Raw genomic sequence first — 24,230 nt, 5'->3', positions numbered from 1 at the left:
AAAAGTCGACTTTGTTTTGACTAGCTACCTACCAGTAGAACTACCTTAAAGGCTATATAGCCGGGTTACTATGGTGAAATGGCCCCCTTGGAAAATGTATATATGTTATATACCATTCGATGGGGGATAAAAAAAAACTCCCATAGCCAAATTTTTAGCTCTCTGCCTAGTGCGCATGCGCAGTAACGTCGATAAACGTGTTTTTTTGATTTTATTTTTTTCTGAAGTCCCTATAGGATAAAAATTTTTTTAAAAATTCACATTGGTGTATTTTTATGTCATGAATAACTGCAATTTTTTTGGGATTACATAACCTCAAATATCGGATCTAAAAAAATTATTAAAGTTTTCAATCGATATTTTGACCCCCTTGTTTTTGAGGTGCAACTTTTTAAGTAGACTTTTTTTGTGTACTTTTTCCCGTTCTTTACGATGGCACTAACGTTTTTTCCTTAAAAATGGTGGCACAACTCGATTTGAGCCAAAAACTGATTTTTTTGCCATTTTTTCACGTTTTTAGCTGGTTATGTTACAATTTAGTTACTAAAGTGACTCCTTTTGAGTAGTTTTGCATATCTTCCCATGAAAACATAATCAAATGAAATATTTTGTTCGCTCCAAGCCGTATTTTTTATATTATCTTACGTTTTCAATGATGGTCTTATCAGAATTTGAGGTAATAAAGGGTTTCTCTCTATATATAAAAAGAATATCACCGCTGTCAGTGTCTGCTTTTCTCTTTAACCTAAAAATGCCCTCATTTGAGTGATTTAACGCCGAAAAAGGCCATTTTTGGTACCATGTAACCCAAAACTAACCTAAAAATGTCATAATGCAAGGGTTTTCACGCAAAAAAGCCTGTTTTTAGCTAAACATAGCCTTGAAATTGATCGTTTGAGGGTACTTTTGGCGTCTTGTGGTCTTAAAAAGGCCATATTTGGCTTATCTGCCTCTACTTAATTGATTATTCAAAATCTATTGACAGTAATAATTATCAGGTAAAAAGGAATTGAAGTTAAGTATGTTCAATTCGTACAAAGTATAATTTATTATCTTCATAGGCTATTTAAAATAAATTATGGAACGTATACAAGTAGCTTTTTAAAAATAACGAATGTTCACAATAGAAAAAATGATTCACTCATCATTGTCACTATCTTCATCAATACACACTTCAATTTGATCATTAAGAAACATTTTAGACAGAATTTCAGCTGGTCGTATGATTTTTGATAAATATCTTCCATGTGAAAGATAATAGATTATGGCAGCAATATGCGCACAACATCCTATAGTACGGTTACCGTTAGCACAATCACAACAGTGTCTTAAGATGCTAGAATAACCAATACCATTTGGTTTATACTCAACGAAACATTTGTATTGTTTTCTGTTAATATGCCTGGATTGAACTTCAAGTTTGAGAATATTGTTAGTCTCTTTTGAATATCCAATCTTCAAATTATTATCTGCGTCAAGCATTTCCGCTAAGTAAGATATTGTCTGTTTAAGCTGATATGTTCCTGTAAACAGAATTTTCAAATCTTTTATTGTTAATTCAGGAAAGTCTGGTAAATCATCCGAAGTTATTATTTTAAATGGTAGTTTCCGACGACTCCATCTTTTGTCTGCTACTAAAACTGCTAATGTATTTTCAACATTTTTTCTAGATTGCATAGCACTAAATATTTCATCTTGCATGTCTTCATCAGAATCTAGGCGTTTGCCAAACAAGTTATTTAAGTAGCAAGAAATTTTACAATAAGATCCAGTATTTTTCACCATTGTATTATCAAGTTTGTGATCTAATAACCTATATTTTTTCTTTTGAACTCCGTGCACTGCTTCAACAACCCATCGCAGTTTTGTCGTGAATCTTGTTTCATTTGATTCTTGCGTAGAAAGTTGAGATATTGAACCTTTGAGTGCAGGCATCAAAACAATATAACCCATATTTTCTAATTTTTGTTTAATGTCCCTGAAACCTCTATCCAGTATAAAAATGTCCCCTTGGCGAAGAAGTTTCTGTAAAATATTCTGCTTCTCTTCCAATATTTCAATCAGTATTGTAGCATCATTTTTATTTGCAAGATATGGACCTAACTGGTCAACAACATAACCATTAGTAGTACATATAGTAAATGGTTTAGTCAGAGGAACTTTTTTTTGGCCTGAATAAGATTTTCTTTGGTACTCGTTATTAGAGCTTTTTTCATGCCTTATATAAGTACCATCAGCAATCAAAATAAGTTGTTTACCAGGATGTAATTTCTTTGCCATATTAGAAGTTTGATTTTCAATCAATTCATTTCTGTCTACATTTTCTAATCCAAAGTGTTTTGGTAGTAAATCTTTTTCGAAAGATAATAATACTGATTGACAAAAACGAGATACTTGTTGTTCGCTTTCAATGTCAAATATTGTAGAGATGAGCGAGTTAGAATTCCCAGAGCGCATTTTGAATAAAAATACGACAATGGCTTGTGTCGCTGTCCTTACACAGGAATTCTTCAGAGAAGTGAGTTGATCTTTAAGATAATTAATATTTTCCCACGTTAATCCCGTAAAAACTTTCAATTTTTTTCAGGCATGGAAAATTCAGCTACTGTATCTAATAAAGTTTCGTCTGCTTTCATTGATAATTGACTCAAAAATTGTAGTAATTCATCAATATATACCGTACTTGTAGTGGAAAAAATATTAATTTTATTTAGTTCATCTTCATAAAATCTTTTTTTAATTAAATGTGTGCAACAGCATCTATTGCCATGTGGAATAAAAACATTCATTTTACTATAAACTTGAATTCGGGCCTCTAAAGGAACTAATATATTATTAGTCTGTTTTTGGTACCCACAAACAAAGCAATATTTATGTGTCGCAATCGTCCTTTGAATAAGTAATTCCGTGGTTGCTCGTACTTTTTGTTCCTTTATTGTGTATACAGATGATTGTGTACTTTCCTGAGATGATGAAGTGACAGTTAGCTGAGAAAATGATTCAGAAACATTTGAATCTTGAGACGAAGCAGTTGCTGGAACATTAACCTTTTTAGGTTTAGAGCTTGATATGTATTTGGCTAATCGCTTTCTACATGAATCACAAATTACATCATGGATGTAAATATCTTTATTTGATAATTGTTTAGCATATTCGATTTCAACTTCAGATTCGATTTCCTTTTCTCGACCAATTGATTTTCTAATATAAATATTACACATGGCACATCTTCGATCATCGCGTTTCCTGATGTTATCTGACTCTTCATTACTATTAGATGCCATATTTATTTAACCATTAGACAAGAAGATCACTTCTGAAATAATAAAATATAAATATTTTACAATACATTTAAAAATGCTGTTAGTTAGTTTTTAAAAATCTAAAAAAATTGTTTGCCTTTTTTTAAATTAAAAACTAGAATGAATAATAAATATTACAAAAATATTATAATCTAAGTTCTTGTATAATCCAGTTTTCTCAGTAGCTTTACATGAAAAGTAAAAAAATAATATTGCCTAGTAAAAGTGAAATAAGTTGTATTTCATTTATAAGTTTTTTAAGCAAATAATTTTTTTTTGTCATAAAAACTGTATTGAAGTGCTTGCACCTAGTGATTTTATAAAATCAACAAACCTATGAAATTATTATATTCAATTTGTTTTTTTGTAAAAATATGTTCTTGTATCTAGACATGAATAATAGTGTATTTTAAAATAAATAAATAATGTTGTTTTTAATGATGTTTCATATACGTATGTGTTTAAAGCATAGGTTAGCTTGTGTTTACTTTATTCATTGTACATTTTTTTAACTTAAAAGTTAATTGACAATTAATAAGTTCGCATCCTATTAGTTCTATTTTTCATTTTTATTATTTCTCATGTATTGTTTTTATGTAAAACCAAATATTTTTTCTCATCTCATAATAATTAACTATAGTAAAAATCACATCATATATAGTCATATGCAGATATTTATGTGCATTTTTTATTAATTTGACAGTATTTTATACATAAACAAATTAATTATTGTTCAAGACTTTCTATATTTTATCAATTTAATCATACTTGTATAATTAATATACCGCATTACATCAAAACATGCAACTCATCAATCGTCAAATCCGTTTCTAGCAAAAGTTTATTGTCATATTTTATTCAAATGTTTTTCCTTCTTAATTTTATTTAGTTAATAGTTTCAACAACTTTATGTTTAACTAATTTCTCATTTTACTTTATGTGATTAGCCTAAATTGGTTAAGTTAAATAGATAAAGACTTGTTCCCCTTACATGCATTGTACGTATATCTATATCTATAGGATTGAAAATTCATTTTTATTAATTACTTTTTTGTTAGCTTATTGATTTAAAATCTGATTGCTATTTTTGTTTTAGGATAAGATCGGATCTTTATGCGAGTACTAAAACAGTTTATAATTTAATGTTGGTTTAAACTTTTGATTTTATGCAAGAATTTAATAACGTATACAACATGTTTTTCTTATTTAGCGTATAAAAAGGTCTAATAATTATCTGTTATTATTATTACATTATTATATTATTATATTATATTATTATATTATTATATCATATTATTATATTATTATATCATATTATTATATTACTATATTATCTGTCATTATTTTTGATACAATTACTCTTAATACTACAGAATTTATAATAAAAATTTTATTTTTCTACCCATTAATAAGTCTTACTCTGCATATACCGGTAAAATACAAGTGTATTTATTATAAATACATGGGAGATTTTTTATTTATCAGTAGGTTGGTTGCAGTATTTTTTTCAAAACTCAAAGTGTCGGCATAAAAATAACATTTTAGATATTAATAATAGGTTTTGATTTTAAAGAAGTTATTTAACAAAATATTAATTTATTGTGTAATATGTATTAGAAATACATATAACCCTAATATCAAAGCATATAATCTGTGATGTCAAAACTTTTGAAAAACTTTGTTAAATCTTCATTTTTTTAAAAGATATGTAAAATATATAGTACTCACTTTAAATATACAAGATTGTTAGTTTTGAAGTAAACAGCAGAAAGATTTAAAGTAGTCGCGTCAGCCTTCGGTTCCAACAAACTCCAATGTATTTGAAAATAAATACTTAACTACTTTATTATTTTTTCTAGTATTGCTATCAATTATCAGTCAAAAGCCGAAATAGTAAAAAGAAAAATCGAAACAATTTTTATTTGCTAGATTTTAATTTACTTTAAAAGTTATAAACTTATACTAACAGCGTTTTCACCATTCACTTGTATTAGTATATTATGGAGAAAGTACAATTGAGTCCGTCGTCCCGTACCGACCTCGGGACATACCGTCTGAAATAAGCTGTTTTTACGGGATTGGCTAATTCTGTACCGTCGATTGGGTTATCGAACAGAATTAGCCAATAATATAAAAGTGACTTATTTCAGACGGTATGTCCCGGGGTCGGTACGGGACGGGACGGGACGTATTGTACTTTCTCCCTTATATAGACAATTGTAAGAAAAAAAAAAATTAGTTTTGAAAAAAACAATGTTGGCCATTGGTTTGCGCATCGTTTAATTAATTAAGAAATCAAAATACTTTATTTGTTTATGCTCCTGATAATTCTTAATTTTATGATTGACCATTCACTACGCAGATCGTCTGCATTGCAGCCGCCGCGTCAACCGCGCGGCCAAGCATAACCTTTTATTATAAATAAAAATAAACAATAAACAAAAAAGTGCGACAGAGACAATACTTTCGACCAATCACAGAACGTTTAAAAAGAACATAACATTAGCCATCAGTTTTATAATAAGGTGATATCACAATTCTGATAAGACCATCATTGAAAACGTAAGATAATATAAAAAATACGGCTTGGAGCGAACAAAATATTTCATTTGATTATGTTTTCATGGGAAGATATGCAAAACTACTCAAAAGGAGTCACTTTAGTAACTAAATTGTAACATAACCAGCTAAAAACGTGAAAAAATGGCAAAAAAATCAGTTTTTGGCTCAAATCGAGTTGTGCCACCATTTTTAAGGAAAAAACGTTAGTGCCATCGTAAAGAACGGGAAAAAGTACACAAAAAAAGTCTACTTAAAAAGTTGCACCTCAAAAACAAGGGGGTCAAAATATCGATTGAAAACTTTAATAATTTTTTTAGATCCGATATTTGAGGTTATGTAATCCCAAAAAAATTGCAGTTATTCATGACATAAAAATACACCAATGTGAATTTTTAAAAAAATTTTTATCCTATAGGGACTTCAGAAAAAAATAAAATCAAAAAAACACGTTTATCGACGTTACTGCGCATGCGCACTAGGCAGAGAGCTAAAAATTTGGCTATGGGAGTTTTTTTTTTATCCCCCATCGAATGGTATATAACATATATACATTTTCCAAGGGGGCCATTTCACCATAGTAACCCGGCTATAGCCTTTAACGACACATTTTCCAGGACTATCATCAATTTTGTAAGATATAATTCACGTATATTGCAAATAAATCTAGTTACGAATTATTTCAATTTTTATCTCCCATGTGTGTACAACGTTACCTAATTACCGCGACTTCTTTCAATCTCTTCAGATATTATTTGCAAACAAATCAACCAATTAACAAATTTATTTAACGGATATGGCCATCGAACGTTTGACATGACAATATTATGACGAACTTTAGAAAGCTTGTCAGGTATTATAAGTGGTTTTAACAAATAATCTCAGATACAAATTGATTTAATTGATACCTCCGACGTAAGACGACCTTACCTAATTTCCACGATCTTTATAAATCTTGTAGGATATAATTCGCGATAATTCTGATACGAATGCAAGTGCAATGAAAAAGTGACGGACCCCGGGCTTGAACCAAGATCCTCTGGTTCGCGAGGCAGACATTCGGTCGTCCCGCCTTGGTCGCTAGCCACCCACATCCCACTTTTCTACTCGCTCGCTTAATCGGAACACGTATTCACACGTAACAATTGCAAATGAATCTAGTTATAAATTGATTTAAATTTTATTTCCGAATCTATAGGCAACCTTACCTAATATCCACGAGCTTTATTGCAATGCACGACCATTATCAATCTTGTAAGATATAATTCACGTATATTGCAAATAAACCAAGTTGCAAATTAATTTAAATATTATCTCCCATGTAAGTGCGACGTAACCTAATTTTCATGACTTCTATCAATCTCTTTGGATATTATTCTCAATTGTTACGAATGAACTATGTAATAAATTTATGTAAATTATATACATGAACATCAAACGTATAACGTTTCCTAATTTTTACGACTTTTATTATTAGTTCTTGAATACCATGAGTTGTATATGAATCCAACAGCCGTGATGATCATATTGGATCACTTTAAGGTAACCGTGTGTGTTTATTTAAATCATTCACGATTTTACATGACAAATGAATTTAACTTATATATTCGATGTAAGTTTGACGAGACCCAATTTCCATTACCTTTACCAAACCAAAATAAGCTATCGTTTTTCATTCAAATGATATGTGTATATCTAATAAACTTGTGACTAGATCTGATTTCCACGACCTTAAATAACAGTCAACAGAGGAAAATCTCTTTCCACTAAATATACTTTTAATAACAGTCATTGAATATGATTACGTTTACTTGATCCATATAGATCTAATGAGCATTGTCACCAACGTTGAGGTAGGTGTGTATGCTGAAATTGATAATGACTGAAGATAAAGATATGTACTTGTGATAAAAGTGTAAGAACTAATATTATTGATTTACATTTATAATTTACAATAACAAACAAATAATCTTAAAAACAACACAATAAATGAAATAAAATTATCATTGTTTTTTTTTGTGGTGCCACATTGTTTTTTGTGACAAATAGCATTTGCAAATTTTGCATTGGATTTTATCGCTTTTATCTTCTTGGCGTGTCTTAGCGGTATTTTTTCGCTTCTTACTTTTCATTAAATGCCGCTAGACCAGAGTTCCTTAATTCTCCGATTGCCCTACGGCGTTCTTGGGTCTTTCTTCCCATAGTCCATATTGGGGCTACATCAAGGTGCTGTGCGTGCACGCTTTCGAGGTGTTTTGCGTATTGCACTACTACTTTTGGCTCCCTGCAGAATAGACAATATGCGCCATCTTTCTTTAAACGTTCACGATCTAAAAATTAAAAAAAACCAAACGGTATTTGTGTTAGATATATCTTTACAATAATTTATTTTGCAACCAAAAGTAACAAGTGACATTTTCTAGCTAGTTTTCTCTCTTAAATGGATAGCCATAGAATAATTTATACTTTTCGAAAATCGTATTTTTTATAGACAAAACCAAATTTTTATCTTTATTGCATATAAAATGTTGGTTTCAAGATCTGTTTTAGTTTTCAGTTATACTCACGCAGGAATTACCTTAGCTAGAAAAGCCCATTTTCTTACACAGTTACACAAATTAAATTTGCGATATTTAGAACAATGAGAATACAAAAATTCTAAGACAAGTTAATTCATTGAACTATTACAAAACTTTTGATATTAATAAGTATGCCGTTCTATAACATATTATTAAAAGGGACCTTCTGCGATATTTTCAACTTTTAATCCTTAGTCTTATTATTTAAAAATTTTGACTACTTATTTGTGATGTAAAAACATAATTCTTTAGCATTTTTCACTTCTTTTATCTTAAGTTATTGCAAAAACTACGTTTTCTAATATAAATGTAAATGTCACTGGCGCATACCTTTTTGACCAAACAAACTAAAAAAATTCTGAACTACTTTTGAAGCCGTTGGTAACAAAACTTAGAATTTGTTATTTTTTTAAGCTAATTCTTATATTGGATAAAATAAAACATAGTTTTAATAATAATTATAATAATTAAAATACTATGTTTTAGCACCTACATATAATAAACAATTAATATATATATATATATATATATATATATATATATATATATATATATATATATATATATATATATAATTCTTAGTTACTTTAAAAATATGATAATAAGTATGCAAAAAAAATGTTAGAAAGATTTATTGAAAGGGCATGCGTCAGTGACATTTTCAACGTGCAAATCTTTAATGCCGAGAAAAAGAGATTTTTGTAACAGAAAACAACAATCTTTTAAAATTTATTAAAAAATACATTTAGATTCTTATTTTATAACGTGAAAAACATTTTTACGAACCAAATTAATACTTTTACGTTGTTAAGTAAATAATTAAACTAATTATTTATGCAAAAAAAATTTTTTCGAATTTTTGACCAAAAATCACCGGAGGTCCCCATTAAGAAATATGCAAAGTGATATCTGGTAGAAATATTCAGCAACAGTTCATTAAAAATTCACCAAATCAACATAGCTTTTTCCAAATTTTAAGCATCAGTATGATAAAAATACTGCTTATTTTTTCACATAAAATTATTATCGTTTATTAAGAAAATATTGAAATCGTAAAATCAGAAAATCTATTGACTGACAGTCATTGATAGCGTGGTTAACATCGCCATTAAACTTAAATAGTATATTGTGCAACTAGGGGGGAAAATTGGCTTTTTCTAGATTCTATCTATTATCCCATTATTGATACAGACACCTTCTGATACCAACATTCACATGGAGCGCACAAACTTAATTCTAGGCTCGATAATCTAAAATACTTAAATATAACACCATTGGAACACTACAGCAGTTATCCACCAGGGCTTCTGTTCAGCAGCATCCACGAGAGAAATCCAATAATTTAAGACTGTCAAGCGGGCTGGTAAGAACGATTAGTACGTGTCAATACGTGAGTGTAACGAGCGCAGCGCATTCATGTCAGTAGGCTTCGCGTTATCCAGATCGTGATCCTTCTTTTAAGCACGCCAGGCGCAGCAACGCCTGGATCTACCTTCTCGTTCGTGCGTCATTATAACAGGCACCCATAAACCGAATTTCCAAATAAAATAAATTGTCTTTTTCTCTTGCTCTAATAGGCTTGAAAATTCGAAGCAGATTTGAAACGTGAGAAGACCGCGAGCAGGACCTAACAACTCAATTGTATAATCAATTGTAGAATTCGACAACTAGAGTAAACGTGACTCCCAGACCTCAAGTGTGAACTTGCGACGAGGTGACTTTCGTCGTACCCCGGCTTTTCTTTCAGAAATCATTGCTTTTAATATTTGTCTTTTCGCAAATATTAGTTTGCATACTTTACTTTATTTTTCTCTTTTCATATGCGAGTTTCGCGACGAGAGTCTATAGCAGAAAGCCGGAGGAGGGCCCAACGGCGCTGCTCATGAGTAAAGATGTAGAGGATAATCATCATAAATAGTCAACGCCAACAAGCGGATGCGATTCGAAAAAGATAAAAGTCGTTGAGTTGTATGAGAGTGTAGGCGCGATTTACCGAATTTGTAACTTTCACGAGAGTGAGGAAAGCAGAACAAAACGGCACCGGGACAAAGCCGAAGGGAGAGCTGGAAGGAGCCATGACTAAGGAGAGTAGGGCCAGATCGACGGCTGCAAGCCGTAGAAAAGACTAGTAGACAAAAGCAACCGTAAAAGAGCATCCGGTTATCTAAGTGACCACGATCTGCTGACTAGACAATGCAAGAGCGAACGATTACACAACAGCCACGACCAAAAGACGCCAGCCGCCTAACCAGAGCAACCAGCATAGCGCAAAGAGCAGTACGAAGGAAAGAACAGCTAAGTAGGCGTAGAGGTACAAACAAAAGCATTGGAAATGCTGGATATGTGATTCTAAAACGTACTGTACGGAACGATGCAACAATGTGCAAGAATTGCAAAATTAAGGTGGAACTCTACTGATTTTTTGCCAAAAACTCGAAAATTTTATTATATATTTTAGGAGAGAGGAAGGATAAAGCCACAGCTAAGGTCGACGCAAGAAGCCGTCATCTTCGAGAAGCCACTATCCTCTGATTCCAGGCGTCGAGTAGGGAAGTATCGTGTTGATCGGCAGATAAAGAGAGAGAGGGAGAGAGAGAGAGAGAGAGAGAGAGAGAGAGAGAGAGAGAGAGAGAGAGAGAGAGAGAGAAAGAGAGAGAGAGAGTGCATGCGTGGAGATTGAGTGTGTGTGTGTGTGTGTTAGGACAAAAAAAGACACAATCGGGGAGCGGAGGTACTGATTGTGTGCGTGAAAGGTCAAGGAGCGAATATGTAGATTCTCTTTGTAATAAGAACGGCGGTTGGAAAGAGCTAATAAATAACATACTATAACTATCGCTGTAACTAATTAGCTCTTTGCAAACCCCAGCGAGGGAGAGGGTATTCGTCGGAGCTCCCTCTGAGAAAACACAGCGAAAACGTTAAAAAAATTAGTTGTGCGGGCTTTTGGGCCTCAAGAGAGACGTTCCGTTTCCCGGGAGTTCGGCCACGTTACAGCGTCATCAAAAAGGTCACCTACTATTACTTAAATATGAAATACGTACTATAGCTAGGAAAATCATTGCGTGAATCTAGAAAATAAAAATTGAGATTAGATAACAAGTACTACGTAATATGTACCAAGTATTATGCGCAAATCAAGGGTTTACCTCTTTTCTCTATTTTAGATGATGTCATAATGTTCTCGAATGATAAATTCTCTTCTATTGTTCTGTCCAACAAATAATCTGTATTTTTATCTGTGCGAGCTAAAATAATAATACATATATCATAATATAGCTTTATTAAAATTGTCGAAAGCGCAGCAACGCCTAACTTTAACGTTTTTGAGCACACGTTTTGTAAACAGATTAGCAGACAAAACTTGGAAAGTCATAAAGAAGTTAATAATGTTGTTTATTGTATTCGTCGTTCACCAAGATATAAACCTAGGATTATCAACATGTAGGGGACACGATATGTTTAAAACTTAAAAAATACAAGAATGAGAAATTATTATAAAAATAAATCATAACTAAAAGATAAATTTTATACTGTAAATGGGTGATATTACCTGTAAACTTACCATCTTATATCTATATATGCACCACCGTATCCAAAATGACACTCCGTACGATGATTTAAATATTTGAATACTATCCGTAAGATTCAAAGTAATCTTATGGTTTGGTTCAACTCAAATTTGAACAGGATAGCAAAACTGTAGCAATGAAAAGACTCAATCTTTTAATATTTTTTTTAATTATTAGATCCACATTTTTTATTATACAATTGTTTCTTATCATTCACATTATAATTCCTTCATTCATCTCGAAACCATAGGTATACAGAGTATTTGGTCAAATTTAAGCTCAATCGAACCATAGGTTCACTTGGAATCTTACGGATAGTATCTAAATAATTAATTAATACGTTATACGGAGTGTCACATTGGATGCGATAGTGGAAATATGAATATAACAGTAAAATTACAGATAATATGATATTACTCGATAACTGTATAAAAATTATTTCTTAGAAAGGATTTATTGTTATAATAATTTAATATACTTATATTTCTTTAGGTTTAACAGGTGACTTTGATCTAGATACTGCTGCGACGGAAACAAGAGAGAGAGTGAGAGTGAGAGAGAGAGAGAGAGAGAGAGAGAGAGAGAGAGAGAGAGAGAGAGAGAGAGCGAGAGAGCAAGGGAGGGAGAGCGAGTGATAGGGGGAGAGTGTGAGGCAGAGCGAGAGAGAGAGAGAGAGACAGAGTGAGGGCGAGACCGAGAGAGAGTGAGAGTAAGCGAGAGCGAAAGGCGGCGAGAGCGAAAGAGTGTGAGAGCGAGTGAGAGCGAAAGACAGCGAGAGCTGGTTCAAATTTGAGCTCGAGCAAACCATGATATTACTTGGAATCTTACGGACAATATTCAAATATTTGAAATATTGTACGGAGTGTCACGTTGGCTACATAGGCGCAAATATAGATATGACATGGAAAAATTACAGGTAATACACCCAAGAGCAGTGTCAAAATTATCTAATAGTTAGAATTTATTATTATAATAATTTGTCATAGTTTTATTTTTGATAGGTTTTAAAAGTGGCTTGCCTCATTGAGAAAATGTTTCATGCAAAAGCTGCTTCAACTAATTTTCTGAGGTTAAGTGTAACTTTTTGCTTTCAATCAATTTGTTTGATCATTTTTATCTACATAATCATAATATTCGAAAATGGTAAATATTCGTCAAATATTTATCTCTCAATACAAAAAATTCCAACGACAACTAAACAATAACTTTTGGGAAATATTTAATTAAAATCGATTTTCCATAAGATGTTAATAACTTTGCTTATGTTTATCCTAGTTAGACAAAAAATTTTTTTGTCACTTTTGAACCATTATTTTCCAGTGTGTCAAGTTACATAACAATCTGAACGGTAATTCTGTAACTAACAGTACTACCTTACATACGGTTTAGTTCTATTAAACACAATAGGGAACAAACATGGTTTTGCTATACACGTATAAATACTTATATACAGTAGAAAATAGCATAAGAATATGTTATGTATCAATTTTTTGCTGGTTTAGTACCTCTATGCCCTAATATGATTAATTAAAAATTCATATTTTTGAGTAGTTTTTAAAACGGCAGCTCTCCAATATGGCGGCACGAAGGATAAAGACCTAACCTAACGTATGGGCATTTGAGTACGTAAATTCAGTCATCATGAATTTATTTTGATTTTGAAGCATTCTCTCTCATCTCTCTTATGATTTTGGAGAAAACAATAGGATTAATTTATGTATTAGAGTTTATATGCGTTTATATGCGTATACATCTTCTATACATTTTCATCCCTAGCACTGCCATTATTGATCAGGTGAGCTCTCAATCGTTTAAACGTATCATTAGCAAACCGAATTTTCAAAACAATATTACTTTACAAATATTGCAGTAAAAATCGTAACTCTTGTACTTTTGTGTAAGATTTAACCTTAACTTTATTTAAAAAAAGGTTTTAAAAATCATGTCTATTCCCTATTATAATGTGACACTCAAAAATGGGTTTTCTACTAATTTGTGTACGGAATAAATATAAATATTGAAGTAATCGTGTATTTAAATAACCTTCCAATAGTTGTAGCATTAACAGGAGTCTTTCATGATATAACATACACAGCTGCTGATTGTTCATTCATCAATGATTTTCTGGTCATCTTCAACTGTATCTATTTTGATCTTTTTGTAAGCCTTCTCGATGAATTTATCCATTGAACTGTGTTTGTCTTGAGGAGCTTTATGGTAAATGATGATCATTAAAAATTATTTGAAAATATTTAAATTTTATAATAAAACTATACCGTAAAAAGTATTCTGTTAAGCATTCCTACATTATTATTTTTATTTTCGTTACATATCATTTAGTGGTATTATGAAGAATCTGCCGTTAAATGCATTGTAAAATTGTGTATAAAATAATTTAAGGGATCTCTTTTTGCCACATTATAGCAGACAGAAAACAATTCACTTACAAAAAATAATATAAGACAAATCACGATAAACCACGATAAACAATTGTATGTAAATTGTGCAACTAGGGGGGAAAATTGGCTTTTTCTTGCGAGGGTGATGCTTTGAGCACGAGTGGGAGTTGCTCGCAAAACATCACCCGAGTCTGAAAAGGCAACTCTCCCTTTGTTGCACACCGTACTTTTTTTAAGGGCATGAATAGTCTATTTTTCATGCATTTCAACGCATACGTGTGCACATATGCGTGTACCCGTACAAAAAATTTTTCCTCCCGCTGCTAAACAAATCTCGATTTTCTATTCATTTTACATTCATGGAAAAAATTATAAGAAATTCTAAGTAAGGTGGAGCTCTGAGCATTCGATGCAGACACGAATATTTTCAATAATAGGTAATATTTCATTAACAACTATACAAAATAGACTTATGGAACATTTTGGATGCAAATTTTGAAAAAAATAGAACATGTTTGCTATCCTTTCGTCTTACTACCACAATCTGATGTCATTTTTATGTACAGTATAGGTTATGCTCAGAGCGAATAGAACCATTTAACAGACTGATAATAAAATACAATAAACTTTTTCAAACGTTTGTTTATAAAAAGATTCATTCAACGACATATAAACGATTTCATATTCTATGTTTTGAAATAAAAAGCAAGAAAGCTCAAAAGGATAACTACCTATATTATCAGGTAACAACCAAGGATATTTTTTTACAATGCTTTGACGTCTATCATTATAATCATACAGAAGTTCATCTCCTATCTTTATTGGCTTGATGGCAATGAATATTAATTTTATGCAGCCATTCACCACTACAACTTCAGGTTGAATATTACCATTAGTAGAATGGTTAATTAGGCGCCCGTAAAAGGCTGTCTCTTCCGTTGCATCTATGCTATAAAAAATATATAAAATTAAATTAAAAAATACGTTTATTCAATACAAAAGAAAAATTAAAAAGCATAAAGCAAGTAAACAGAATTAATTTTGGGGATATTACTAGGTATTTAAAAAAAATACAAGCAGGAAATAACTAGACACGAATAAAAATCAATTAAAAAGATGAGAAAAGTATACTGACAAACCGAAATTAAAAGACAAGGAAGAGATGATTAAGGTAGTACTACAGAATAATTATTGATTGTTAAGAATTTACGAAATTTGATGTATTGGGAAATATTATATAAAAAAGGACTCAGTACAAATTTGGCGAAGCTTTGGAGCTTAAGACAAAAGTTATAGATACTTTAATTTTCTTACATCCACACATTTTTCTTAAACTCTTGATTGTATAAGACTGAATGTACAGAATTCGCTCAAATTTTACAGGTTGATAGCGAAGAAAATTAAAAATTAAAAAATCGCTTTAAAACAGAAACGCATGGACAAAAAAAAACGGACTTGTTTTCCATTGTGTTACAGCAACAACAAAGAGAACAAGTCTTAGTGGATTAAAATCCACTAATTGTAAATAGAAGTTGACATTTTCCAAAAACACAAAGCTTCCTTAGGAAGGAAGTAAATAGGTACACTTAAAAAAATGAGACAAAATAATCGTCTATCTGAAAGTTTTTAGAATTACTTAATGCAAACCTGCCTGAAAAGAAATATCTAATTTATCATATGATACTTTCAAAACTATACCATTAATCACGAGTAACATCATGATATGTTTTTGGATCACATAATAAATTATATGAAACATTAAATGAAAGATAGGACGATGATTTATTTTCAGCTGGGAATGTATAAGTATTATTTGATATACCTTGATTTTGCAACTTCTATTATTAAGTGTATCTCGGGAAATTGATTTTATTGACTTGCTACCTACCGGTAGTACTACCTTAAGTATATATATTTGAAATTAATTGAAACGGATTTGATCTGCTAAAAAATTAATAGCACAATCTTTGCTACATTATTATATTCAGGAATAAAAGAATTATAAAGTATTATAAATTAAGGTCACAATTTTTTTGCATAAAAATTGTTGAGCAGTATTGAAGTTTAAATTTTTTTGTCTGTACGTTCATAAGCGGTTGTCGGAGCTAAAGCTTCGCAAATCCGCCACTAGGTATTTAGTATTTCAAATGTCAAAAAAAAAACTAAAAGTCGGATTGACATTTTCTTTCAGTAGAATGATTCACTAGTCTTAAACATATTGTCTTAAACATCTGCTCATTGTATTGATGAAAATTTAAATTACAAAAAGTTATTAAGTAAAATTAGGGTTTACCATAATTTTAAGGTTAGCTCTAATCGCGTAAACATCCGCTCGTATTTCACAACTTCTATTAAAAGTAAAAGTCCGATTGATATTTTCTTTCGGTACTATAGCGCACTGGTCTTGGTTTTTCATTGCAAGCTTTATATAAAAAGTTACATAGAGTAGGAAAACAGTGTTTTTAGCTCCGACATCCCCTTAAAGGTAAATCGTTCAACTCACCAATAGTTTTTATTATTGTAGTTGAAAAAGTATAAATAGGATTTGTCGCTTAAATATTTCTTGTCTCTTTTTTGGCCATCAACTCCGCTAATGAGATCACCTTTATATTCTACGACAAAATTATCGATTTCAAATTCTTTTTCGTCATAAACTCCTCTTCCTTTAATAGTCAAACGTATCTAGAAGTTCGATACAATAAAAGATTCTAAATAAATTATTCACTGTCTTTTTGCAAAAAAAAAAAAATATTTTCATGTATTTTCTATAATTAGAAAAAAGGATCCATTCTCTCACCCTGACAAAGACACTTTCATATTATAATTTGTAGTCTGCTATTTTTCTAGAGGAAGTACTATTTCTTAAAGTAAAAAATAATTTATAACGTTTAAATTAATTTTTTGCCCTTACCATTTCCGAGAAATAATGCTAATTTTTTGCTATGTAATAATGTTTAAAAAATTCTAATAGCAAACCATAACGCAAAATAGTGATCCCCCATCTTTTAAAATAGTAACACCATTATGCCTATTTATCTATTCCTACCACCATAGCCTAACCAAATAAAAACTTTTTGACGATTTGTAATTAATTTTTACTTGTTTGTTGTCCAAGAATCCATTAAATCTTAAACTGGTACCACAACAGCTATTACTTTTGATTTAATGAGCTTTGTTATCTTGAAAATCAACCTTTGAATAAAAAAATGTTTTCTTAGTTTTTTATTATAATAAGATTGGCTATAACAGGTGTGATTATACTAGTCTTAAAAAATGTTTGTACATCTATTGCCAAGTCACGTAGCAGCGTTAATGTATTCAGGTATGCTGCTCCTGGAGCTATCGCTACCGCCTTCCCGTTAGCGTCCTCAACTAATCGACTATCGTCACCACCAGCTACCGTTCCTCCAGGTACCGTCCCAGTTATCGTTTACCGCCATCGTTTCTTCGGCTACCGTTCCAGCTATCGCCCTAGTTACAGTTCACCTAGCTAATAATAATAGATTAATCAATAGGGTTACCTTTCTAGTTAGATTTTAGCTTTTATTGTAAATATTAGGCGTTAAATGTGCGATGTGTGAGACTGAGTGTGCAAGAGTGACGCATAAGGTTGGCAAAAGTGGTTGGCGACACGAGGATGTCACCGGGATTAACTGATGGGAACAAACGTGTCACCATCGAAAAGACAGTTAGGAACAGAGTAGCGGCGGGAGGGCGACTCTCGTATAGTGATAAGAGTGCCTAAGGACGATTAGAGGTCGTCAAAATTCGTCGAAATTATAATCATAGATTAAGACAAATAAACAGATTGAATGGAGATTTTTGAAATGCAAATCCAATGTACAACTCTCATTTGGATCCCTGGCATGCCAATGCCTAGCGCCCTGAGCCGAGGCGGCCCGCCGTTGCGTATGCATCGGAGTCGCGATGACTGCTGAGGCACAAAAAAAACACGGGTTAGAGAGTATTAAAGAATAATTACCCTGTTGAAAATAATCGGATGGATATCCAGCTGGATAATCCACCTGGATTTCCAGCTGGATATCTACATGGATTGACATTGATTCCATGTGGATCCGGTATGGATTCCAGCTGGATAATCCGCCCGGATTTCTAGTTGGATATCTACTGGATTGTGGCAAAATCCAGGTGGATTTTCCAGCTAAAAATCCAGCTCAAAATAATCTTAAAAAAAAACGCCTAGACCTAGGCTCGAACCCGGGACCTTTGAGTTGATAGACTTGCGACTTAACCACTTGGCCAATTCATGACTTACCTTATGATCTCATATCGTAACATATATGGTAAATCCTATATATTCCCGATAGAATGTTGCATTAATTTGTGTTAACCATAATAGTACGATACAAGTGGCATAAGTCGTACTTTACGGCACGGCGTATATAAGCGTCCAAGCGTAGCGAGTGAATTTTCAAGCTGGAATTTGCGTTTAATCTCGAGCGTAAAATGATAAAGTTTATACATCGGTTAATGCATATTTATAACATTATATTAGGAATATGCAGGATTTACCATGTATGTTATGTTATGAGATCATAAGGTAAGTGATGAATTAGCCAAGTGGTTAAGTCGCAAGCCTATCAACTTAAAGATCCCGTGTTCGAGCCCAGCTCTCGGCGAATTTTTTAACGATTATTTTGAGTTGGATTTTTAGCTGGAAAATCCACCTGGATTTTGTCACAATCCAGTGGATATCCAACTAGAAATCCGGGTGGATTATCCAGCTGGAATCCATGTCAATCCATGTAGATATTCAGCTGGAAATCCAGGTGGATTATCCAGTTGGATATCCATCCGATTATTTTCAACAGGGTAGAAAAACTAACTTTAATACGTATTATTAGGTGTATAATTTAGTTTTTACTGATTTTTTTAGCTAGCAGTTTTATTATAATTGATATGCTGTCATTACTCTTTTTAAAACACTATATAACGTACCCGGGCGAGATGCATAACCTTATATATCACTAGTGTAAACTATGACAACCGACCAGTAGCATGTCCGGCCTTGTATTCTTCACAAATTTCAACTAAAAACATGCTACAAAAGCGTGCGAATCCATTTGATATTTTCTCGGCACCAAGATTATGTCTCCCGAAATGTGTAGCTATTAGTATAGACGTTTTCAAGATGGACATTTTAATCTTAGTGATCGGCCTCGCACTGGACAGTCTAAACGATTTAAGAATGATGAGTTTCAAGTATTATTCGACGAAGACTCAAAGCAAACACAAAAGCCGCTGGCAGCACGTAGGAGTCATTAAAGTAGCTATCTCCAAACGGCTACAAAAGGTAGGAAAATGGGTACCTCGTGAGCCTACCGAACACAACCTTGGTCAGCGAGTGAACACGTATCTTAAGCTACTTTCCAAGTAACAAAAAGAAGACTTTTTGTGAAAAATTGTAATGAGAAATGAAAAAGAACTTTTCCAACAGAATCTGAAAGGCAAGAAGTCATAGGTGGGTCCAGGAAAATCTAACGCATCCATGCCTCGAAAAGAAATTCGCAAGGTTCTTTGTTATATTCAGTAGGATATGGAAAGAGTAATTTTTTAAGAATTCCTGGATGCCGATGAGACAGTTACTGCGGATCGCTACAATAAACAATTAAACCAATTAAACGAAGAACTGGATCAGAAAAAAGGCCTTTTACTAGAAAAGGAAACTGAATAGTCATTCTGCTATATGACAATGATCAGCCTCATGTTGCTCATATAGCAGTGGGGAAATAACTACTTTGCGTTATGGGTTGATTTTTTTTAATTATAACCAGTATAATCGATTAAAGCCCATTGAAACTATTTATGAAGTCTAGCCGATTTTACTCAGATTAAACTGAATCAGATGAAAATAAATTGCAACTTTAAATAATACTTAAAATAAAAATTAAAAATCTTCGAAATAACCGTAGAATCATTTTTAGCAATTAATTATAAAATTTAAAAAATCTTGAATCTTGAAAAGTAGATTAAATTATTATGTTGCATACCTGTAATCCATCTTGACAATTTTCACTGACTTTTTGTTGCAATTCTCTTGTGAGATCTATAAATACCATGTAAGTTATTAATTAATATATATGGTAGTAACGTAATTACGAGTAAGTAAAATTTGTAATATTGTTGGTAGCACCCTGCAAATAAAGCAAATATGAATTTCTATTATGTAACTAGCTAGAATGCTCGCTTCGCTCGCAAATTACATATTTTATCGTCATAATATTTTATAGTTAATTTATTTAAATTATATATTTGATAGTCCTGTACACTTTTTCAAAACACTCAAGAGGAATATATTGTGCAACGAGTGCAGTAAGTTGCCAATCATGCACGCGGGCTCCATGTCAACCTGCCCGTGTGCGTAATTGGCAACTGACCGCACGAGTAGCACATACTTTTTTTCATCACAAGTGGGAGATGGGGAAATCTACACAAAACATTCAGTTACAGTACTCAAAAATCGGAAAAAAAGTTAGCTTATACATCCCCGCGACCATTTTTTTGTTGTTCTATAGTATATACAAAATACTGAAAAAGTGATGATCTTGCGAAATCGGGCTCGGCACAATGTTTTCTAGGCGATTTCAATTATTTTTTGATAAATTTTTGTTATGAAAATTTATGAAAAGTAGTTATTGTTCAACGGCATGTTCTCAAGGTCTCGCAAACGGAAAATGCGTACATATAGGATCAAAGTATGGGATAATATCTACAATTTTAGTCCTGCTGGGTTAAAAGTAGTTGCTTAGACTGGTCTACGTCTGAAAATGGCGAAAAATCGCGATTTGCTACAAAATCCGGTCGATTTTCCCCCTTTTTTAAAATCCTTTTTTAAAAATTTAAAAGTTGTAGGAATTTTAAAAAAGGGAAAAAATTGCATGATTTTGTAACAAATCGCGATTTTTTGCAATTTTTAGACGTAGACCACTTTTAGTCTTAGCAACTTTTTTAACCCATAGGACTAAAATTGCAGATATCCCATACTTTAATCCTATAAAGGAGCCCGATTTCGCAGGATCATCACTTTTTCAGTGTTCTATATATACTATAGAACAAGAAAAAAGTTGTCGCGGGGATGTAGCAACTAACTTTTTTTCCGATTTTTGAGCACTGTAACTATATGTTTTGTGTAGATTTCCCCATATGCCATCAGGCGGACGCATTTTCGCGGGTCAACTAGCGAATATCCCATGCCGTGAAATTACTTTAAATGCACATATCTCTTGTGCGGCAGAATGGTGTATTAGTAATTTCCGCGTGAGTTAGATGGATGAGCCAGAGGAGAGGGTGGCAATGCGCGGAAAATAGCCATACAACATTCTGCCATACGAAAAGCGTGCGTATTTGAAACAATTTCACAGCGTGGATTATTCGCTATTTGGCGCACGCAAATGGCACTCTCCGAGCACGTATAATACAAAATATAAAAAAAGTTTTAAAAATAAGTTCGCTATAAAATAAAAAGTTCTTGAACCAGTAATCAAAATTAGCCTTTCTTTCAGTCAGCTGCCTATATAACAATATGATGAAAGAAAATATTTTAATAAAATATTGTAAATTATATTTAATGAATATCTTCTTATTTTAAAAAAGACATTGTAATCAGTCTATTCCTTTCTTGATTGGTTGTTTAACTGGCCCGTTAGATTGGCTCTTCAGATTACCCGTTGGGTAATTTGATGACTTACACGGTCATTACGTCGCATCGCGTCATTGTGTAAGCAGGCTTAACCAAGTACGTAACGTTTTAAATGTATGTACATACGCTCATAATCATCGTAACATCGTTTTATAATGCTACATGTTTATAATGATACTATCTATATGTTCTCTGATTGGCTGTTCGTTTTCGCGCGCGATCTCTACGTATGTATGAATTCCTAACCTCAAAAAGTGAAAATTGATAAAATACGATAGGAACGCGCGAAGCATATCTGAAGTCACTAGTTATTCTAAAAATTAATTATTGTTAATAAAAAATAAGCATTACATAATATTTTACATACGTTTGAGGCGCGTGATTGCAGGGGTTAGGAAATTATTATCACTATAAAGATATATCTTAGTATACGTAGTAATAAGAAAATGTAACATCAATGCCAATAAATAATTAGAAAAAACTGCTGCCAAATCTTTGGCATGTAACTTCCTTCAAACTTGTGTATTGCTTCAATATCAAAGTTCCACGGTTTAGTTATCAAAATATAAAGATTTCTAAAAAAATTTTTTAAAAAATTAAATTTGAAGTATTTTAAAATCTAATGGAGCTAATTAGTAGCCCAAAGAAAGAGATTAGGATACTAAGAAAATCTGTCTAAATCCAAATTTTTAATGTGATTTACGCCTTTTTTCTTCAATTATCGCGGTCTGTAAAGAAACCTTTTTTTCAGTACTCGAATTTTTTCTCAGTAAATAATAAGTGAAATAACTCGATATTTGTACAATACAGTAAGTAGTTCTTATCATTCTTAATAACCCTGATTTTTTTTAAAAGTTCCAGTTTAGTTCTCGTGTTATAACGGTTTCAAAAAATTGCACTTTTTTATGTATAACATAAGAACGACAAACGATAATCCAAATTATCCCCGGTAAAAAGATAGGTAATTCTATTCACTTTCAGGTACATATTCAGTGATTTACTTTTATCAAGTTTTTCGAAAAAATGATTAGAAAAAACTTAAATCCCTAAATTAAAAACATAATACATTATCTGCGTAATAGCAAAAAATAAGATTTAGCCACGTAGCGGAGATGGCGCCATTGGCTAAGTCAGACGTACGGAGTGAGGTGAAGTTAACAAACAGTTTTTTTAACCCATTAAAGCCCATGCTAAGACTGGTTGAGATAGCGACAAACAAACTGTGCTATCCTTTGCATAAGTGAAAAATAAAATATACGTATTTTTTCTTATGTCATTTGCAATTGTTTATAACAAATTATTTAAACAAATTACAAAAAAATTCATAATTTTCAAAATCTGAATGCGGGAATCGATTCTGGAGGTAAAATCGAGACGAAAACCTATATAACACTTTTTTGTCAGAGTTCAATTTGTTATTTTTATGTAGAAATAAACTATTGACAAATAAGTGTTTTCATTCTCTTGCATGGTATGTGGAATCATATCAGTATTTTTTACTGATAAATTTTGAAGGAAATAAGTGAGGAGGAGTAGGAGAGAGAAGAAAAAGAGGTGAAGCCTTCAGACAATAAACCTGAAAAGGAGAGTGAAAAATAGGAGAAAGCGGAGAAGAAAGGGAGAGTGTGGAAGAAGAAGGCTAGGACGCGTAGAAAAGGACAGAGGGAGAGGAGAAAAGCGGCTCGGCCGCGAACCATGAACTATAGTGAGCAGATAGAATGGCTACTAGGGATAAACAGGAACGAGAGGAACGTGAGGGAAGAGGAACAGGAACAGGAATGCAGAACCCCGCGGGGATTTGAATTGGTAAAGGAAGGCGAGGAGACAGGGACGAGGAACAGCACTCCTGGAAGGGGGAGAGGAAGGAGAGGGAACAGAGGAGGAGGGACAGCGCTAAAACAACTGGTTTTAACAGACAGCTTTAGGAGAGAAGAAGAGGACAGAGGAAAAAGGAAGGAAAGAAGTCCAGAGGAGCAAGAAAGTAAGAAGAAAGGAAAAACGGAAGGGGGAGAGGATAAAAACCCCTTTGTGATAAGCACCAGAACACCGAGGACACCCATGAAAGCAGAAGAGAAAAGGGAAGAGAAGGAGGAAGAAGAAATGGAAAAACTCCAACAATCCATGGACAAGATGTTGGAGTTGATGAAGAAGGAAAGAGAGGA

At 32.4% G+C, this 24,230-nt stretch overlaps 1 protein-coding gene across 20 annotated transcripts in view; it reads left to right on the top strand.

Moving 5' to 3' along the window:
- LOC100113758 (AP-3 complex subunit mu-1) overlaps positions 1–24,230 on the top strand; it is an 835,720-nt gene that overhangs the window by 175,924 nt on the left and 635,566 nt on the right. The window contains exon 1 of one of the 20 annotated variants that reach the window (XM_031933622.1): positions 15,128–15,151. The exons of the other annotated variants lie outside the window; for them this stretch is intronic. The gene's annotated coding sequence lies outside the window, so the exon portion shown is untranslated. Of the gene's footprint in view, positions 1–15,127; positions 15,152–24,230 lie in introns of those variants that run through there. 20 annotated transcript variants of the gene reach the window in all.

Source organism: Nasonia vitripennis (assembly GCF_009193385.2).
Source record: "Nasonia vitripennis strain AsymCx chromosome 1 unlocalized genomic scaffold, Nvit_psr_1.1 chr1_random0004, whole genome shotgun sequence".
NCBI classification, from domain to species: Eukaryota; Metazoa; Arthropoda; class Insecta; order Hymenoptera; family Pteromalidae; genus Nasonia; species Nasonia vitripennis.
The sequence above is the reverse complement of the archived record's forward strand: the minus strand, read 5'-3'. Positions and strand labels throughout refer to the sequence as shown.